General features: G+C 53.3%; 1 long non-coding RNA gene across 1 annotated transcript; it reads left to right on the top strand.

Moving 5' to 3' along the window:
- The first annotated feature begins 16,198 nt into the window (after positions 1–16,198).
- Positions 16,199–18,101, top strand: LOC140621908 (uncharacterized). The gene is made up of 2 exons (XR_012021639.1): positions 16,199–16,439; positions 17,582–18,101. It is a non-coding gene; the product is annotated as an uncharacterized lncRNA (long non-coding RNA).
- The last annotated feature ends 1,544 nt before the right edge of the window (positions 18,102–19,645 follow it).

Here is a 19,645-nt window from a genome sequence, read left to right as displayed (position 1 = left end):
CTACTTTGTGGTTCTGGAAAAAGCAAACTATGAAGACAGTAAAAGATGGCTGCCAGGGATGGGTTTTGGCTATGAATAGAGCACAGAGAGTGTTTAGGGCAGTGGACATACTCTGTGTGAACCATAACGATGGATACATAGTTAGGCATTTGTCCAAACCCCCAGAACGTCCAGCACCAGGAGTGAGCGCTCAGGTAGGCTACGGGGTCCTTCAGCCATCATGACTGCCCCTCTGCCGCTGCATGTTGCCAGTGGGGGAGGCGGTGCGTGCATCTGGGCGTTACACCTGCTGCAACATGGCCGTGAGCACGCCAGCCCCTGTCGGTGAACAGTTGGTGAACTGTTTGTCCTTCATCGCAAAAGTAGGTCTTTTTTTTTTAAAGATTTTATTAGAGCACGTGCATGTGCGAGTGGAGGAGGGGCAGAGGGAGAGGGAGAGAATCAGAAGCAGACTCTGCTCAGCACAGAGCCGGACAGAGGGTTGGATCCCACGACCTTGAGATCATGATCTGAGCTGAAACCAAGAGTCAGATGCTTAATGACAGCCACCCAGGTACCCCACAAAAGTGGGTCTTGAGAATGATCTTGTCATAAAACTGGAAATAGCATTCCCTCCAACAAATGTCCAGCTCCTCAGAGTTACCTTGGTCTGATGTGATGCCCCACGAGGGACCTAAAGTTCAAACAAAGAGAACTGGGCACAGAAACATGAACTTGCCTTTGTCTAGTTGATGCCACCTGAGCATACATATTATCTCAGGGGATGACCAAAATGCAAGTTCTGTTTCTGGTGGAGGGGGGTAAATGCACATCTGAACAGCCAAATTCAAGCTGGGTTTCCAGAATATTCTTTAGAGAGGCCTCTGGGTCAGTAGAGTTGGAAGTGGTTGTCTATCCCAATCCCGTCCCCTAAAATGCTGGCCCACCAGCCGTCCCAGCAGGGACTCTGAACATAGCGGGTTAGATGTGACCCCAGCCCAAGATCTTGAAGCTCTGTTCCTGTCCCTCCCACAACATGCAATGGGGTCTTCCTCTGCGTCACTCTCAGCCCCAGAAGCTCTCCCTCCAAGTCGACTACCACCAGCGGGCTCCCAAGTGCCCAGACAGAAGGTGGAAAATAAACTAATTTTATAACTAACAAAGCGTGTAAGGGAGGGGAGGCACTTTTCTGTATCATTTTTCCCGGAGAGCCTCCAACACTTGTTCTAGTGCCTAATTAAGCTACCATGCTGCGTGCCAAAGCTGGATCGTCTGCTCCTCAACAGCTAGATTCCTAATACTCGGCCAGAGGGCCTCGTCTCATTAAAGAGAACACTTTTCCTGTTCCCTTGCCGATTTGGACTCTTCCTGTCCCGCAGCTGAATCGCCTTTCTTCTTCATACCCTGTAGTTATTTCTTTTTAAAAACAGCCAGAGGAAGTTTGGCTTTCAATCAGACTGCTAACTGTGTTTGGGGGGCTCACTCACATGGTTTAATTAATAACCACAAGCTTGTTGCAAGTATCATTAATTAACATGTTGGGTAAAATAAACCATTCAAGTGACTGGAATGTTTGAACAAAAGAGCTCTAGAGGGAGGGAGACCTGCAAAGAACACTCCTCCAAAGCAGGGAGATGGGTGGGGTTCCTGAGAGGATCCTTAGAGTTTTGGAACCATCCAGATGGTCTCATCTGGATTCAACACCAAGGGAGCCAAAAGAGATTATTCCAATTAGAGTCACTTAAAAAACAGACTTTACAATGATGGGGAGTGAGCCTTTGAAAAAGAAAAAAATCCCTGGCATTTGTGAGGTGTGGGTTTGCAATAGCTGCTTTCCCTTCATTGCAGGGGACTGGGGCGGGGTCAGGGCGGGCGGGAAGCAGGATGGGAAAGGCCACAAGATACACACGGGCTGATGGTGATTTGACCTTATGACTTAGGAGCCATGTCCCTGCAGCTGCAACCAGAATGATTTGGTCTTCAACCTAACTCTGTATTTTTTCATTTTTAAAGAAAGCAGTTTTTGCTGTTTGGTGCTCATGGTGTGCAAGAAAGAGAAAAGGCAGAGGTAGAGACAATTCTGGAATCTGCAATCATCTGGCATGATGAGTTCTGAAGCATTTGGGCAGGGCCATGAATTTGTTCTGAAAATGATTTAGCTGCAAGTTGCTTGTTTAACTTACAATTAGCTATTATTTCCTGGCAATCATGGGCCTACTTATGAATTCTTGTAACATGAGAAAATCTAGCTTTACAAATGGTTTTCAAATGTAGGGAGATTAGTATGTATACTCAGTTTCACAATTAATGAAGAAGGAATATCTAAAGTAATCATTTATTGAGTTTCATATTGTTATTTCCAAAATTTGAGTCCTATAATTTTTTTCAAGTCTTAAACCTTAAACCAAAGGTCTTTGAAACACTTGTAGGCTTGAAGCTCTTTGTCTTGGTGTATAAAGAATGAAAGTGGTCAGACACTCCCTAGGGAAAATTCTCTTATGCAGAATTAGTTCTCCTTGGTTACCAAAGCACCTTCTCTTTGGAACCACCTGACGTGGGTACAGGAGTGTAATTAACACCCTTTTCTAGGAGATTGAACCAAACTAAGAAGCCAAGGGCACGCTGGTCTACCTTCCCCACGGCTGAAGCACACTGATCTAACCTCACACTTCTGACCCCCTGACTCCCTCCACATCAACATGTCTTGTATCTGCTCCATTTCCCTGGTGCTAGCTCTCCATGAGATCACAAGAGCCACAGGGAAAGGAAACCAGATGGACGTTGATACATTAAGGCTCCATCTTTCCTGATTGAGTCCTTCCCAGGAGCCGCGTGGATGGTTGGTGTGTAACCCACCAGAGTGGAGCAGGTGTCAAACTTTCCTCTGCTCATATGGGGCCGACATAGACCTGGGATAGAGAATGGCTCCCTTCTGGGCACAGGGGCTACTTAGTCACCATCCAAACCCCAGTGTCATGCTTGGATCCAACATGAAGTAGAGTGAACTTCATGTTGTGAGTACCCCGGCAAACGCTGTCCAGTGGGGCCTCAAGGACACCTGGGTTGGGATAACACCTGGTTGAGATGAAAATTGCATTTTCCAGCACCTGGTAAGGTCTGGGGCTGTCCTATGGGTTTTATAGCTCATTGGATTCTCACACCAACTGCAGGAGGCAGGTGCTAACATTACCCACATTTTCCAGATGAGGACCCAAGTGTGGAGTGGGCCTCCTGTTAGGGACATGATTTCACAGAAGACTTACCAATGCATGGGGAAAGGGGACGAGAACCCATGAGGGTGGGCGCAGGGCCCTGGGGCAGCCACAGGAGGGACTTTATGGCTGAAGGCCTGCAAGGGTAGGGGGAAGCTGTCACAGGGGTTTAGAGAGGCTGTGAGCTGGAGAGAGGACCCCAGGCAGGAGCTGTGGAGCTGGTAGGGGAGCAACCAACACCCAGGGGCCTCCCAGAGAGGCAGCCAGGGAACCAACACTCCTATCTCATTTACACCCCCTCCACTCTGATCCTCTGCCAGGGCCTCGTGTTGGCCAAGAAGAACCAGAAACCAGAGGAAAGGAAGCCTCATGACATGAGGTCAGATGTCTCCACTGGCGTGAGGAGGAATAATGCTCAGGATGAAGACGGAAACACCCGGCACTCATCATTTGCATGAAAAATGGGTGAAGGGCACTCCTATCTATATCTCCGTATTTCCATATGCACGCTGATAGACACAAAAAGGATTTCTGGAATGATGAGCACATAATCGAAACCGGTAGAAACTTCTGAGAAGGAGAAGTAGCCTACTTTCTGTTGTGTGACCTGATCTACTGTTTGATTTCTCCCTCGTGCACTTATTGTATATTCAATCCATCCAATCACCAATCATTAACAAGAATTGCTGTTTCTGAGCTTTTCATGCTGGAGCTGGAAGGAAGCAGCCCTTTCCCCTCCTCTGGTTGAGGAGCCATAGGGATGTAGGTCCCCAGAGCTGTCTGTGATGATAGCAGCTAGCAATTCCACAACACTTACGTTCCATTGAAACACAGAAGTTGCCGAGAGACTTCATTCTTCATCTCCAAATGGCAGTTTCGTCTACATCAAGCAAATACACACCAGGTCCTCAAGGAGAGGGGATCATGCAAGGCCTGTGTACACCAGGCAGGTGGTGGCCTGAGGGGTTAGGGTCCTCGCCCTCTCCTCTCTGATGGGAGTACCACCTCAGCTTAGGCCCCCCCCCCCCCACTTCATGCTCAAGGCCCTAACATGCTCAAGCAAAATGAAGGGAAATATCTGTTTTTTGCAATAGATGCAACCGGATTTCTAAATCTATAGAAATCAATTGAATAGTGGCACCAGAAAGATATGTCTAAGCCTTGACCATGGAACCTACAAATGTGGCTTGATTAAAGAAAGGGCCTTTGCAGATGTAATTAAGTTGGAAATCTTGACATGGGATCACCCTAGGTTTAGGGTGGACCCTAAATCCAAATACTGTTGTCTCTATAAGAGAAAGATGGAGGAGGATTTGAGACACAAACACAGGGGAGAAGGGGATGTGAGGACAGAAGCAGAGCTTGAAATAAGGCAGCCATAAGCCAAGAAACACCTGGAATCATGAGAGGTGGAAGAAGCAAGGAAGGGTCTTCCACTAGAGGCTTCAGAAGGCACAAAGGGAGTCCAAGACGGCGGAGGAGTAGGAGACCATAGTTTGGTCTGGTCCCAGGAGCACAGCTAGGTAGCTACTAAATCATTCTGAACCCTGCAAACTCAACCAGAAATCTAAGAAGAGAATATCTCAACTCTACAAATAGAAAAGCAACCACTTTCTGCAAGGTAGGAGGTGTGGAGAAGTGAATCGGAGGCGATCTATGGGAAGATAAACCACTAGAGCCTTCGGACGGAGTGCAGCCCAGCCAACACTCCATTTAGGATCTCTGGCCTCAGCAGGGGGACAGAGTAAACTGGCGTTGTTGTCAGTCCCCCAGTGTGTGGTAATTTGTACAGCAGCCCGAGGAGACTCATACACCCCATTACCTGCCTTCTTGCCAGCTGTGTGCAAAGGGGCCACAAACTAGACATAACAAATGTTGGCCGCTTTAGGCGGTGAGGTCTGTGGCGATGTGTTCTGCAGCGATAGAAAACAATTACAGTTCCTGATCAGTTTCTTCCAAATTGTAAATGAATATATGTATCTGAGCCCGAGCCTTGATTTTGCGGGGGGTTTTTAATGACCCAATATTAAAACTGTGTGCCTATATTTAAGTGGTATTTTAAAATGAATTGCACATTTGTTAAAAAAAAAAAGTTTGGGGAGCTTAGTTGATAGTGTTTGACTCTTGATTTCAGCTCAGGTTGAGATCTCAGGGTCATGGGATTGAGCCCCATATCAGGCTCCATGCTCATCAAAGAGTTGGCTTGAGATTCTCTCTCTCCTCTCCCTCAGCCCCTCCTCCTGCTCACACACACGCACACACACTCTCTCTCTCAAAAAAAAAAAAAAAAAAAAAGGTTGAAAGTCTTTAAGGAAAATAGAAAAAAGATGAGCAAAAGTTGATCATTGTGCCTACATAAATGTGTTCTAGAAATCTGTGACAATCGCAAGCCCACTCTCCTTTTTATGCCAGCAGCTTCCTCCCTAAGCCCCGACACCCTAGAGGGCAGATTTCTGGCAAGTTCTGCTACCATGGCGCCATGGGCACTTCTGTGCCATCCCATCAGTCATGGCCAGGACCTTTCCATGGACATTTGGATCTCAGCCCTGGGAGCCTCTTCCCCAAGTGCACCATCCCAATCCTTAGGGCATGGCTGCTCCTTATTAGAACTGGTATTCATTTCCTCTTTAGTGTTCTCTACTTCTTACCAGCCAATTCCGCATACCCCCATCCTGTTACAGTTACTGATCCTTATCTGACACTTTCCCCTTTTTGAAGTACTACGTGGTTCCCTCTCCTTATTGGACCCAGACTGTTCTCCAGCAGCAGGTGGCTCCCTGTGCTAAGTATCAGGTGGGTTATTTCAGAGACCTGAGGTGACACAGCCCCGTCTTCAAAAAGTAAACATGTCCATGCTAAGTGGCAGAGCACAAGGCTCTGAAGTAAGAGAATGGTTCTAGATCTTGTCCTGCAGCTAAGTATGGGATGTGGGTGAGGGTAGGGATTGCCCAATCCATGAGCATCTTCACCTGTCACCCACAGGTGGTGGACTGCAGGGCCTTTGTGTGAGGGTAAAAGCTAAACTCCTGTGACAGTGACTCAACACGGATGTTCACTCTCTCACAAAGGGTCCAAGGAGACAGGCTGCTTAGCTCCACACAGTCACTCAGGGACCCAGGTTCTGTCCATTTTTTTGTCTGGCCATCACTCAGGGTGTCGCTGTTCACGGGAAGGTGGACGGCGTGGTGGAGACAGGCTTGATGCCTTAAGAGCCAGAAGCACCAGTGGTGCCTGTCACCTCCATTCCAGTGGGTGTGCATCTAGTCACGGGACCATGCCCAAGCGTGCAAGAGGTTGACCAGTGGAATCTCCAGCTGAGTGTTGAGGAACCCAACCGCAACTCAATCATGTGGAACAAGTAGGAGGAGGTGGGGGACACTATCGATGTCCACCGTCCACATGCCAGCTCTCCCAGACTCCTCCATGCGTCACCCCAGCCACCCACAGTCAAGGAACGAAAACCTCCTTGTCCTTGTGGGAAATCCATTCTTCATCATTCTGCTTTTGCTTTACAGTCAAGATTCGTAGAGTTTGCAAAAACGTCTTTTAATTCTGAAGAGTAAGGAGGTGGCGTCTGTGACTAACAAAGCCTCCCTGTGCACCTGCTGGGGAAGACAGACTTTTTTCCTCCGACATAACAAATTAGAACCCATCTGGGATTTGAGAAGTCTGAGCTAAGGCTTCCTGGATCTGTTTGGATAGGGAGCAATGATGAAAAGTGAAGGAAATGATTGTTTAAAGAACCCTTGTGTGTCAAGTAGAAGGGGGGCTTAAGAATTCTTAGACACTTGACTCTGCTGTATGTAGGACGCTGGTGTTTAAGGATCTGGGGAGACTGAAAAGAATGTCACCCGTCCTCAGTACTTAAGTGTGCTGGGCACTGTTGTAAGACCTTAAAAGTGATAATTCCTCTAATCCTCACAAAGATACTTTGACATTAGGGCTATTATGTCCATTTGAGACATATGGAAATGCAGGCAGAGAGAGAGAATTTGCCCCCATTCGTGCAGCTGGTAAGCAGTAGATCTAGGATTTGAATCTAGACCATTCGGCTCCAGAGTCTGTGCCACCAACCTTTCTGGTAAAGCATCGGCTAGCACACATTTCGGGCTCCGCGGGTCGTGGGGTCTGTCCCAGCTTCTCCGCTGCGGCTGAAGGGCCAAAGCAGCCACAGACCACGTGGAAGCGAGCAAGCGTGGCTGCCTTCCCATTAGACTTTATTTATGGACACGGGACTTTGAATTTCAGATCATTTTCACGTGTCACAAAATCTTTCTGTTCTTTTATTTTTTTATTCAACTGTTTAAAAACATAAAACCCACTCTTGGCTCGCAGGCTGTTTGCTGGCCCCTGGTTTTTGCCATTAACCTTGATGCTCTTAAGACTGGGAATCACGTCCAGAGCCTGAAGGTACCGGGTGCTCTTGGAAGAGCCTCCCGGGCCCTGTTCCCTGAAGACCCGCTGCCTTCCCCGGGGAGGAAGGCGCTCCTACTGTCATTTGCACTGGGTGGAAGGAGAAGGTGAAGCATCCCTATGACAAGGCGGGACAGGGTCACGCTGCGGATGAGGATCGGTGATGAGACCTGTTGGTGGACGGGCAGGAAGGATTGGGGTTAGCATTCAAGGCGCTTGCAGGAGCGTCGCAAAATGGGGAAATGAAGGGAGGGCGTACGGGGCAGAAGGTTGGGAGGCAAGGACCCCGGGGCCTCATTGTCTCTGCAATTTCTCGTCCAGGCAGCGAGTACTCCGAGGACACACCCCACAGCCTGTCCTCACCCGGACCTGCCATCGGTTTGGTGAGAGGGCGCTGCTCCTACCACGGTGCGAGCAGATGGGTGGGGAGCCGGGCTGCCCCCCACGGGGCCAGCAGGGAACACGGAGGGTCCCGCAGCCTGTGCTTCCTGCCCTGGGTCACATGGCAGCAGAGGGACCCGAGCCTTCTCCAGGTGTTCTGCGGCCCCTGGGAGCTCCTGCTGCGGCCCTCACTGGCCCGGGGGCCAGGGTCCCCTCTGTGTTGGCTTCAAAGTGCCACGTACTGCGGGGGCAGAGGGGTGTGCTCCCCACAACAGAAGTGTAGTTAGTGTCCCAGCTCTGGAGGCAGGCAGCGCAAACCAGGGCGTCTTCAGGGCTGGCTCCCTGCCAGGGCTCCAGGGAAGGCTCTTCCTTCGTGTCTTCCAGTGTCTGGTGGCCCCCAGTGATCCTTGGCGTCCTTGGCTGGTGGTGACATCGCCCCAGTCTGCCTGTACCCCCTTTGTTTGTTTGTTTTTTAAGATTTTATTTATTTATTCATGAGACACACACACACACACACACAGAGGCAGAGACACAGGCAGAGGGAGAAGCAGGCTCCATTCAGGGAGCCTGATGTGGGACTCGATCCCGGGTCTCCAGGATCACACCCTGGGCTGTAGGCGGCACTAAACCGCTGTGCCACCGGGGCCGCCCACCTCCTTTGTTTTTAATATATTATATGTATTTAATTATTTATTAGAGAGAGCATGAGCAGGTGGAGAAGGAGAAGAAGACTCGCCCTGAGCAGGGACCCCGATGAGGGGCTGGACCCCAGGACCCCCCCATCATGACCTGAGCCACCCAGGCGCCCCAACACAGATCAGGGCCATTCTGAGAACACCAGCTTCTTTTCCAGAAATTTCCTAAGATGCCTGGCAGTCATAGCCACCAGCACCTCATTTGGGCTGCTGAATTAATGCAGACTTCGGGATGTGGACCATGTGTGTTAAGGTGGACGGGGCAATGGGGCTTGATAAGAGCCAGGGTGGCGTAGGCCGGGCCTAAGGGAGCCTCTGGTGCATCCTCCGGACGCATGGGTAAGTGCAAGCCTTGCGCTGAGAGCATCCCCAGGCCCCTGCTCCCAGCACAGCCCAGGGCCAGCAGCGTGGACATCCCCTGGGAGCCTGCAGACCCTGAATCTGTCCACCTTTGCACCAGCTCCCTGGGGGATGGGGGTCCCGGGCGGGGAGGGCATTAGAGCCCCGGAGGACTTGCTCTAGACTCCACAGGCCTGGTGTTCCCTCCTGACCTCACACTCCCTCCCCCTTTTGGAAAAGCCAGAAGGCGGGCTCCCCAGCATTCAGCTCTCTCAGGAGGATCTGCTTTCTCCCACGCCCAATTTGACTGGGGGCGTGGGGGGGGGGGCGTCTTCTTTGCTTCCAGATCTTCCATTACTTTCTTCGAACCCCACAGCTCCCACGAAACCCACTGCAACCTGGGGCCTGGGTCTTGTCAGACTGTGAGCGCTCTGAGATTTGGCCTGCTCCCACGCGGTAGCCTGTCCTTGGGTGTCATGGACGCTGCCAGGTGACACGTGGCTCCCGGGGCAGGGACGGGGGCTTTTTACAGCAGAACAAGCAGTGCAAGTTTTGCTTTCAAATATTGTGTATTAGTGGAAAACTTGAGGGATAGTAAGGCCAACAGATGGGAAATAGAGGTTGCTACACACATTTCCCCAGAGGAGGGGGTGTGCCCCCATGGGGCCACCTGGGGAAGCACCAGGTGTCTCTCTTGCAAGAGGGCACCAGGAGTAACTGTGACAAGAGCCTTGGCTGTGGTTTCTATGGGGAGGAGCAAGCAAGACAGGGAAGCAGGCTTAGGACTGGCTACTTTGAGCAACTTCCATGGGCTCTGGCCATAAGGGCCGTGCCTAGTCATCTGGTACCCGGCCCTGGGGTGACACAGACAGGGGGATGGTGGCCTGGAGTGACAGCCCCATAAAGAAGGTGGTCAGGGTGCAGGCTCCGGATTGGTTGGTTTATCTTTCAAAAGTGCCCTCCTGAAGAGTCACTAACTACATTTAGGGATTGGCTGTCCTAGGGAGAGGTGGCCACCCCAGGTTCAGCAAGGGCCCAGACACCAAAACGTCAGGATCCTGAAAACATAAGACGTGGCTACTACAAGCTTAGCGTTTGCACTGGCTCCCCTTGCACGTTGCCAGGCAATGGATTTGCGCCACTGGCGAGCCCTGAGCTCAGGGAACACGCGTGCTTTATAAGCGGCAGTTCGCACCCAGCCTCTGCCCGCCCCCCAGGGGTGACAGTATCTTCATTTTACTGGACGATAACCCCACCCACCGTGTCCCCTGCAGGGAAGCACTACCTCTGTGCTCCTCCAGGGAGGTCTGCCCTACAAACATCCTTGAGAGATCGGAACAAAGTGGCAGTGTGTTCCTCTCCTCACAAGATGTGCAGAAATGCGCGACCCCAGAGACCTGCGCGGGCCTCAGCGCTGCGGGCCGTGCCCACCGCCGCCCCCACTAGTTCGTGCTCCCCCTTGTTCTGCTCATTTCTCATTGGGACCATTGGGAATCGCCCACTGGGCGCCTGCTGTATGCCGCCTACTTTCTCGGCGGTGGAAACACCATCTTCAACCAGACAGACAAGGTGTCTGTCCCAGGGCGCTTGCGTCCCCGCCAAGGAAGACAAGAAGGGACACAGGTGCATGTGAGACTCAGAGGATTTCAGAGCCGGCTTGTCCAGAGCAGGGGATCTAACAGGTGACGGGACAGAGAGGGTGATGGGGATGTGTGAGCTCTTCCAAAACCCGGGGATTCTCAGATTCCTGGGGTCTACGGCATCAGCTTCTAGGAATACATCCAAAGTGCAAATTCCTGGGCTCACCCCAGACCTACGGAATCAGACTCGAGATGTGGCTCGAGACCTGGGTTTAAACCCCCTCCAGAAGATTGTGATTCACTCTGGAGTCGTGAACTAGTGGATGCAAGCCATTCTTACAGGGCAGGTGGCCTGGTGGTGGTTTAAAGACCTCCTTTGCCCGGCTCCTGGTGGCTCTGGCCGGCCCTCCGGCCTCCTGCCCTCTCTGTCCCCCAGGACACCCCTCTGCACCCCTCCATGCAGCAGGCCTCTCCACACACCCTGGGGGCCTCTGCTCCCGCCTCTGTCCTGGAGGAGTCTTCCCCAGCGGCCTCTGCCTAACGGGCCTCCTCCAGGCACTGTCAGAGTCCCATCAGAGTCACCTGCGTGTCACCTGCCATGCCCCCCCACCTGGCTCATGCCTCATGCACACTTTACTGGCCATCCCCTCAGAGGGCGCTGGTGAGGGGCCTGCCTGCCAGGTGCACCGTGGTCTCCCACGTCAGGCATGTGGTCAGCCCCCAAATCTGGGAAAGAAATAAGCGGTTGCTGTTTCATCCTTCCTGTAACACCTGCAGCCACTTGTTTCCCGTCAGCAGCGCAGCTGCTCTGAGGCTCCACATGAGCAGCATGAGCAGCACGCACGCTGCTGAGGGCGAGGCACCAACCCCTGCTGTCTCTGGCCTGGAGACCAAACCCAGCCCATCGCCTGCTTTTGTAAATAAAGTTTTTTTTTTTTAATTTATTTTTTATTGGTGTTCAATTTACTAACATACAGAATAACCCCCAGTGCCCGTCACCCATTCACTCCCACCCCCCGCCCTCCTCCCCTTCCACCACCCCTAGTTCGTTTCCCAGAGTTAGCAGTCTTTACGTTCTGTCTCCCTTTCTGATATTTCCCACACATTTCTTCCTCCTTCCCTTATATTCCCTTTCACTATTATTTATATTCCCCAAATGAATGAGAACATATAATGTTTGTCCTTCTCCGACTGACTTACTTCACTCAGCATAATACCCTCCAGTTCCATTCACGTTGAAGCAAATGGTGGGTATTTGTCATTTCTAATAGCTGATAATATTCCATTGTGTAAATAAAGTTTTATCGACACACAGACATGCCCACTCTCATGTTGTCTGCGGTGGCTTTCATGCAGTAGCTGTCGCCGAAATGGCAACATTTCTGCAAATATTTACCATCTTCACTGAAGCTTCCTGTCCTCCTGCTCCTCCAGGCCTCAGGCTCCTCTAGGGCAAGTGAAGGGAGGGAGGTAGGAGGGGGGACCCCACTTCGTCCCTGCCTTAGCACAGGAGGTAGCCACAGGACTCTGTTCCTAGTCCACGGGGCCATGCTTGCATGGGGCTGCTGGAAAATGTAGTGCCTGCTGGAAGCACCTTGTGAGACACCCCTGCTCCACGGATGGGGAAATGTGTTTTGGAGTTAATCCTATTTGTTGCACTTCTGGTCCCTCCTCCAAGACTTAGCGAACTGATAGTTCTGAGCCCTCAGAATAGAGCCCCCTACCCTCCCTAGAGCCAGCAGCACGGGTTTCAAGCCAATCAGGCCCACCTCTGGCTTTAAGAACAAAGAAGCAGAGACTCTGAGCAGTGAAGGGGGTCGCCAGGCCCTGCGGGGGTGCAGGGATGAGGGTGTGGCTGGAGGCGACAAGCAGGCAGATGCTGGAAATGCTGCTACTCATCCTGGGGTAAACTAATGGCAAGCTGAGTTTTCAACTGTTCGGTCCAAAAAAAACTCAGTTGCCAAAACATTTTGTCTTCTAAATCGGCAATTTTGGGCTCCGCTTGGGGAACATGGGGAATTTTTGTGTCACAGATATAGAATTTGGGTTTGGGATGACAGAAATTTCTGAAGGTGGATAGTGGGGATGGTTACACAACGGGGTGAATGGACCTAATGCCACGGAATGAACTGTGTACTTAAAAGTAGTTAAAATGGTACTTTTTATGTTATGGTATTTGGCCACAATTAGGAATAAAAACAAACCAAACCAAACAAAAGCTCTTGAAAGATAGACATTTTCAAATGCTTCTGTTATTTGCCATAAATAGTTCCTCATATCAAGGCCTTTCTAGCATATTAAAGACCTGCTCCAAAGGTGGGGGGGAGAAGCTAGTGTCATTTCATGGACTTTTTATATCATCAATATTGCATACATTTCTTTCCCATAAATTCTGGAATATTTTTTAAAGATTTTATTTATTTATTTATTTATTCATGAGAGAGATAGAGACACAAGCAGAGGGAGAAGCAGGCTCCCTGCAGGGAGCCCGATGTGGGACCTGATCCCGGGTCGCCAGGATCAATTCTGGAAAATTTTAAGTGACATATGGGAGACCCTGGAATGAGAGATCTTCAGATTTTGGGGGGGATCTGAATCCTGAACCAAAGCAGCGTGAGTGCCAGGGCCCTTCCAGGATGTGGAACAAAGTTGCGGGTCCTGGGAGCAGGATGGGGGCAAAATAGGAAGGAATGGGGCATTGCAGTAGCCTGGGTAGTTTCGCCTTCAAATTTGAGTCCACCTGAAACCTGTGACTGGGACCTTATTTGGAAATAGAGTCTTTGCAGAGGTCATCAGATAGATCTCGATTTATATATTTATTTATGATTTTATTTATATATTTGAGAGAGACAAAGATAGCAACAGAGATAGTGAGAAAGCACAGGAGCAGGGAGAAGAGGGAGAAGCAGGCTTCCCCTGGCATGGGGCTCGATCCCAGAACCCCAGGACCTTGACCTGAGCTGAAGGCCAATGCTCAACTGACTGAGCCACCCAGGCACCCCTGGATGTCCACTTAAATTCACATCCTAATAAGAGAGGAAAAGACAGAAAGAGACACACAGGGGAGAAGGGGGAGAAGGCACAGGAAGGTGGGGGCAGAGATGGGACACTGGGGAGCCACCGGCAGCTGGAAAGGCAGGAAGGATCCTCCCTGGCCTTCAGAGGAAGCACGGCCTGCTGACACCTCTCCAGGACTGGTCATTTGCCAGGGCGGCCCCAGGAGACTGGTACAGGACTGCCAGCCAGGATGGCGGGGAATGGGAAGGAATGTCGGGATCCTGTTGCGGGGTCAGGAATCCCAGCCTCACCAGGTGTGCAGAAAAGAGCAGTGATGGGTTCCCCTACCTGAAACAGCCAGGGAGCCTCAGCTTCAGCGTGGCTGCATCTGTCATTCAGAGAAAGTAACCAAAAACCTTCCCTTTCTCCATCTCTTGGCTCAGACTGATTTGGGGACGCTCGGGAGCCTCCCTGTGGCCTGGCTTTGGGAACCTGCCCAACCAGACTGATCAGAGAGGCAGGGAAGTGGGGCCTTCTGAGTGGCCAGACCTGGGACCCACTCACACCCTCCGACTGACGCAGGGACGGGGGCCTCCCGAAAGAAAATCGGGGTGTTGCTACTAAGAGAAGCAGACAGGGATACAAACAGGAGAAACAACAGAAGCACATGACCTGGAAGGACTCCACATCTCTGCCTGTGTCCCTCCTGACCTCAGGTCTTTCACCCACGAGTGACAACTCTAGGCGTTGCTTCAAACACTCAGTGTGGTGGGATTTAGCAGACTGATCCAGCTGTGAAGAAGCACCGCTCCAGTGGTGCGGCCTGCTGCGACCTCGGGGGTCCGCCAGGAGGGCCTGCTCCCGGCCCAGTACCTTGTCTTGGGGGTCCAGGGCTGTCCGCTTAGAGGACAATTTAGTGCCTCACTTGGCCTCTCTGAGAGTAAACGGTCAGCATTGACCATTCAAATGTTAAAATTTCCAGGGTGAATCTGGCTGGGGAGAGTATAGGAATCAGAGCACAAAGATACTGTGCAGAAGCAAGTGTGTCCTTTTACCTTTCCAAGGCTCTTACTCAGGGGCCAGGGGAGCTCCCTGGGGCCTGTGCTGATTCCTTGTGACAGCGCAGCCACCCAGCATCTGCCACCAGGGGATAAACCTGGGATTATGTCCAGAGGATAAAGATGTTTGCTCTGGGTCACCTGGCTGCGAGTAGGCTCTACATTGGGGGTGGTGCGATGGGGATGGAGTGAAGCCAACAGGATGGATAAATGGAGTCACCGGGGTAGATATTTTTTCTACTTTAGGGAGCATCTCAGCATCTCTCAGCGGCCAACCAACCAGCCCCAAGCACCCCCGCCCCAGACGCGGCAGGTACCCCGTGGTAGCCAGTCACCCTCGAGCTGAAAGGCCGAGAAGACGTGGGAAGAATGACAGAAGGGGATGGGGAGAAGGTGAGAGAAGGAAGAGGAAGTGGGGGGAGTAGAGAAGATGTACCTGATATGAGCAAGTCCTCCGAGATGGGAGATGGTTAGCGTTAGCGGGCCCCAGACACGGCCCTAAGCGCTTCCCGGGCACCTCAGGCCTCCCGCCCACCGAGCGGGAGCTGGGGTTGCCCCCTTAGGGGGAGGGGGAGGCGCAGGCAGCGGATGGTCTTTCCGGCCAAAGACCGTCGTGAACGGTCACAGACACTCAGGTTCACCCACACGGAGTTTATTTATTTTTAAAAGGATCTTATGTATTTATTCAGGAGACACAGAGGGGGAGAGAGGCAGAGACAGAGGCCGAGGGAGAAGCAGGCTCCAGGCGGGGAGCCCGACGCGGGACTCGATCCCGCCGCAGCCTCGGCAGACGCTCAACCACTGAGCCACCAGGTCTCCCGCCCACGTGGCGCCTAAGACCCACGCGTGGAGTCTGGGTGTTCCCGCGCCCTACGTGCGGGCCGCGCTCAGGGCTGCAGGCTGCGCGTCCCTGGGGAGCTCACGGCCTCGGGAGGGGAAGCGCCCCCGCGGGGCAGAGGGGGCGGGGGGTGGGGGGGGCGGGGAGGCGGGTGCAGACCCCGAAGCCCTGGAGGGAACGACGCGCCGGAGGTTCCCAGCGGGCGCCCGCACCTCAGGGGGTCCCAGGGGAGGACGTGAGGCCCGGGCGGAGGAGGCGGGCGCTGGTACCGGGGTGCGGGGCGGCCCTGGGGGCGCGGGTCCCCGCAGGCAGACGGGAGGCTTCAAGGCGGGATCGCAGTTGCGAAGGACAGAAACCAGCTCCACACCAGCCCAAGGCAGAGGGAGGAAGGTCGGGGCCACGCTGGGGACAGGACCGGACGGGCCGAGGGCTGGCGGGGGCTCGGGGTGGGGCCGGGACTCCCGCTCCCGCCGCGGCTCTGATCCAGGCCGCTCTAGGACCGCCCAGTCCCCCGCGGCAGGGGCTCTCCACGGGGCGGGGCCCTGAGCCACGGACACCGACGGGGACGCCCCGGGGCGGGGGGGTGGGCGGAGGACACCAGGCCGGGGCGGGGCCTGAACCACGGACACCGACGGGGAGGCCCCGGGGCGGGGGGGGCGGGGCGCGGAGGACACCAGGCCGGGGCGGGGCCTGAACCCACCGCCAGACCCGAGTCCCCGCTCCAGCACGGACAGCCCCGGGGAAGGACGCTGATTGGCGCGTCTTCAGTCACGTGACCGACGCCGGCCCAATCACGTCCCGGGAGAACAGGACGCAGCGGGGCCGAGCCGCGTGACTGCCACGTGACCCGGAGCGGCGGAGGCGGAGGCGGAGGCGGAGGCGGAGGGAGCAGGCGCGAGGCCGGGAGCCGCTCCGGGGGCCGAGCCTCTCTGCTGGGAAGGGATGAGGTGCGGGGGACAAACGGCCGGCGGTCGTCGCGGGGAGGCCGCGTGGGCCGGGTTTGGAGCCTGCGGGGCGGGCGGTCCCGGGACGGAGCTGGTGCGCGCCCGCCCCTCCCCCCCAACAGCCCGGCCACGTTTCAGAAGGTTGCGTCTGAAATGCAAAACAGGTTTTTTGGAAGATAAGTGACCTAAATGGGTGTGTTGCTTCCAAACCACTCGCCCCCGCCCCGCAGAGCCACGGGGCCCACCGCCCACCCGGGAGAGCCTGTTAGGCCAGGGCTGCTCTCGCCGCAGCCTGAGCCGGGAGATCTGCGGCAGGGCCTGCGGTTCGGCTTCCCCGGCGAGCTCCCGGGCGCTGCTGAGGCCGTGCTCCCCACGCCCCACCGGAGCCGCGAGCACTTGGCGTGTGGCCTCGCCGGACCCGAATGAGTGCTGGGAAGCCGCCCGCGGGGCCAGGTCCGCGCCTTCCCTCCCTCCTGCCTCCTCAGCCGGTGCAGGGGGAAGTGCCGGAGCCGCCGTGCGTGAGCCAGCCCTGGCGGGAGTGGACCACCAGAGCGCCCGGGGACACGTGGAGATTGGAGGAGAGCAGAAGGGAAGGGGGGGATCCGCTCTCACCCTTGCATTAGAGCCTGAGGACCTCAGTGGGGTCCCCCTCGGTGCGCCTGGCAATGCCGATGGGTGCCCCACTCCTATCCTCACTGTTGTAGGGTACTAATGATGCCCAAAGATACCAGACTTTGAGCTCAGGAACCTATAAGTGCTTCTTCAGGTGGTAAAGTTCTTGCACACGCAGCTAAATTAAGGAGCTGGAGGTTGAATTATCCTGGCTATTAGGCCCTGGCCCTCATTCATCGGGCACTGAATGCAATCACGTGAATCCTTATAAGAGGAAGGCAGAAAGAGGCTGATGTAGAAGAAGAGGGGGCCTTGTGACCAGGGAGGTAGAGGTCAGAGTGATGCAGCCACAAGCCAAGTAATGTGAGCAGCCCCTGCCCCAGGTTGGAGGCGGCAGGAAAGGGGTTCTCCCCCAGAGCCTCTGGTTGAAATAAAGCCTTCATTTCAGATTTCTGGCCTCCAGAATGATTAGAGAGTATTTTTTTGTTGTTGTTGTTTTAAGCCACTCAGTTTGTGTAGGTCCTTTTTTGCAGGAGCCAGGAACCTGGATGCAGCCTCCGTGGTGCCCACAGAGCCCTGCCCTCCTCTCTGCCTCCCCACCACCATCTCTGCAGAGCCAAGGTGCACCTTCACACTGTTGACAATGGGGCAGTGAAGACTCAGGACATGGAGAATGTTCAAGAGATAAGCCACAGGCAGCCTCAATAACTGAAGGTCAAAGGGCAGAGTAAGAGACTGATCCATGACCCTGAGGAATGACACCCACACAGGGAAGGTCTGTGCCCTGGGCTCAGCTTCCCCTGGCTCCCACCAGACTCTGGCCAGGCAGTGTTAGGCTGTCCACACTCAGTCTTCTTCCCTCTTTCTCCTACCCAGCACCCAGACCTCCCATCCTTCCCCACCACCAGGACTTCCCTAGGCTTCAGTGGATGGAGCCATGGATTTCCCTCCCCTTCTATTTCATTAGGACTCAAGCCTGCTGCAAAGCCCTCCTACCTTCCTGCCTGGATCTCAAGAGCCTAGTGTGGGAATTAAAAGCCTTATCTGTTCAAAGTCCTATCTTTTGTGCTCCTGCAGTAAGGAGCCTGTTTGGTGTGTGGGCACCTGTCAGAAACAAAGGGAAGAAAAAAGCACAAAAATTTTATTTTGAGATCTTCTGGGGCACAACAGATTGGATCTCCAAGAAGGCATTTGTTTGAAGGGAACGGGGTATAGGTACAAATAGTACCTGAGGAGCACAGGTTGGGTGGGGGAATGGGCCTAATTAACTCTATCCCAGGCATGACAAAAGTGGTGTTGTGGATTGAATTTTGTCCCCCCGAAAAGATACGGTGAAGCCCTAGCCTTCAGGACCTCAGACTGTGACCTTATTTGAAAACTGGGTCATTGCAGATTCATTAGTTGAGATGAAGTCCTCCTGGAGTCAGGTGGGCCTGAATCCAGTAGGATTGGCGTCCTGCAGGAAGACAGGGACACATCAGGGAAATGCCTGTGATGTCAGAGGCAGAGATTGAAGTCCTACAAGCCAGGGAATGCCGAGGATCACTGGCCAAGCACTAGAAGATGGATGAGAAGCAAGGGAATCCTTGATCTTGCACTTCTGGCCTCCAGAACTTTGACAATTTCTGTTGCTTGAGCCACCTGGTCTGTGGTACTTGGTGATGGTGGCCATGGGAGGCGAATACGGGTCTACCCTGTTCTTGCCCGCCTTCTCCACATTCCATGGCCAGTCCCTAAGGGCTGACGCTCTTTTCCTCCTTGGCATCCACAGCGCCACCCTTGTCCTGTGTCTGACAACAGATGATGACCATTAGTGAACCCAGCTGAGAGTGGGAGTCCAATAAGGGGAGCATGAAAGTAGGCATCCGATTTTTTAAAAAAGATTTTATTTATTCATGAGACACAGAGAGAGGCAGAGACACAGGCAGAGGGAGAAGGAGGCTCCATGCAGGGAGCCCAACACGGGACTCAATCCTGGGACTCTAGGATCATGCCCTGGGCCAGAGGCAGACACTTAACCGCTGAGCCACCCAGGTGCTCAGGGATCTGATTTTTGACAGAACTTCTTTAGCCCTTGAGAAAAGGCACCTGCAGAAAGTCCAAGCTTTCCTTGCGTTCTTGCCCTTCTCAAAAAGCGTAGGGACTTTTGTAGGAAAATGCCTTTAGAACCAGATGACAGGGGACGCCTGAGTGGCTTGGCGGTTGAGCGTCTGCCTTCAGCTCAGGGCATGATCCCAGGGTCCTGGGATCCAGTCCCGCATCGGGCTCCCTGCAGGGAGCCTGTTTCTCCCTCTGCCTGTGTCTCTGCCTCTCTCTGTGTGTCTGTCATGAATAAATAGAATCTAGATAGATAGATAGATGATAGATAGATAGATGATAGATAGATGATAGATAGATAGATAGATGATAGATAGATGATAGATAGAAAAAAAAAAAAAGAACCAGATGACAACTCACATGGGGAAACCAGGACTGTCACATTGGTGGCCACATCTTGGATTTGCCTCCGAATAGGGAACTGGTTTTGGTCACCCAGATCACTCACCTGACTTGATTCTGAACATCTTCTGGCCATTTCCAAAAGTCACATCCAGCCT

This window comes from Canis lupus, chromosome 31, assembly GCF_048164855.1.
Source record: "Canis lupus baileyi chromosome 31, mCanLup2.hap1, whole genome shotgun sequence".
NCBI lineage: Eukaryota > Metazoa > Chordata > Mammalia > Carnivora > Canidae > Canis > Canis lupus.
The sequence above is the reverse complement of the archived record's forward strand: the minus strand, read 5'-3'. Positions and strand labels throughout refer to the sequence as shown.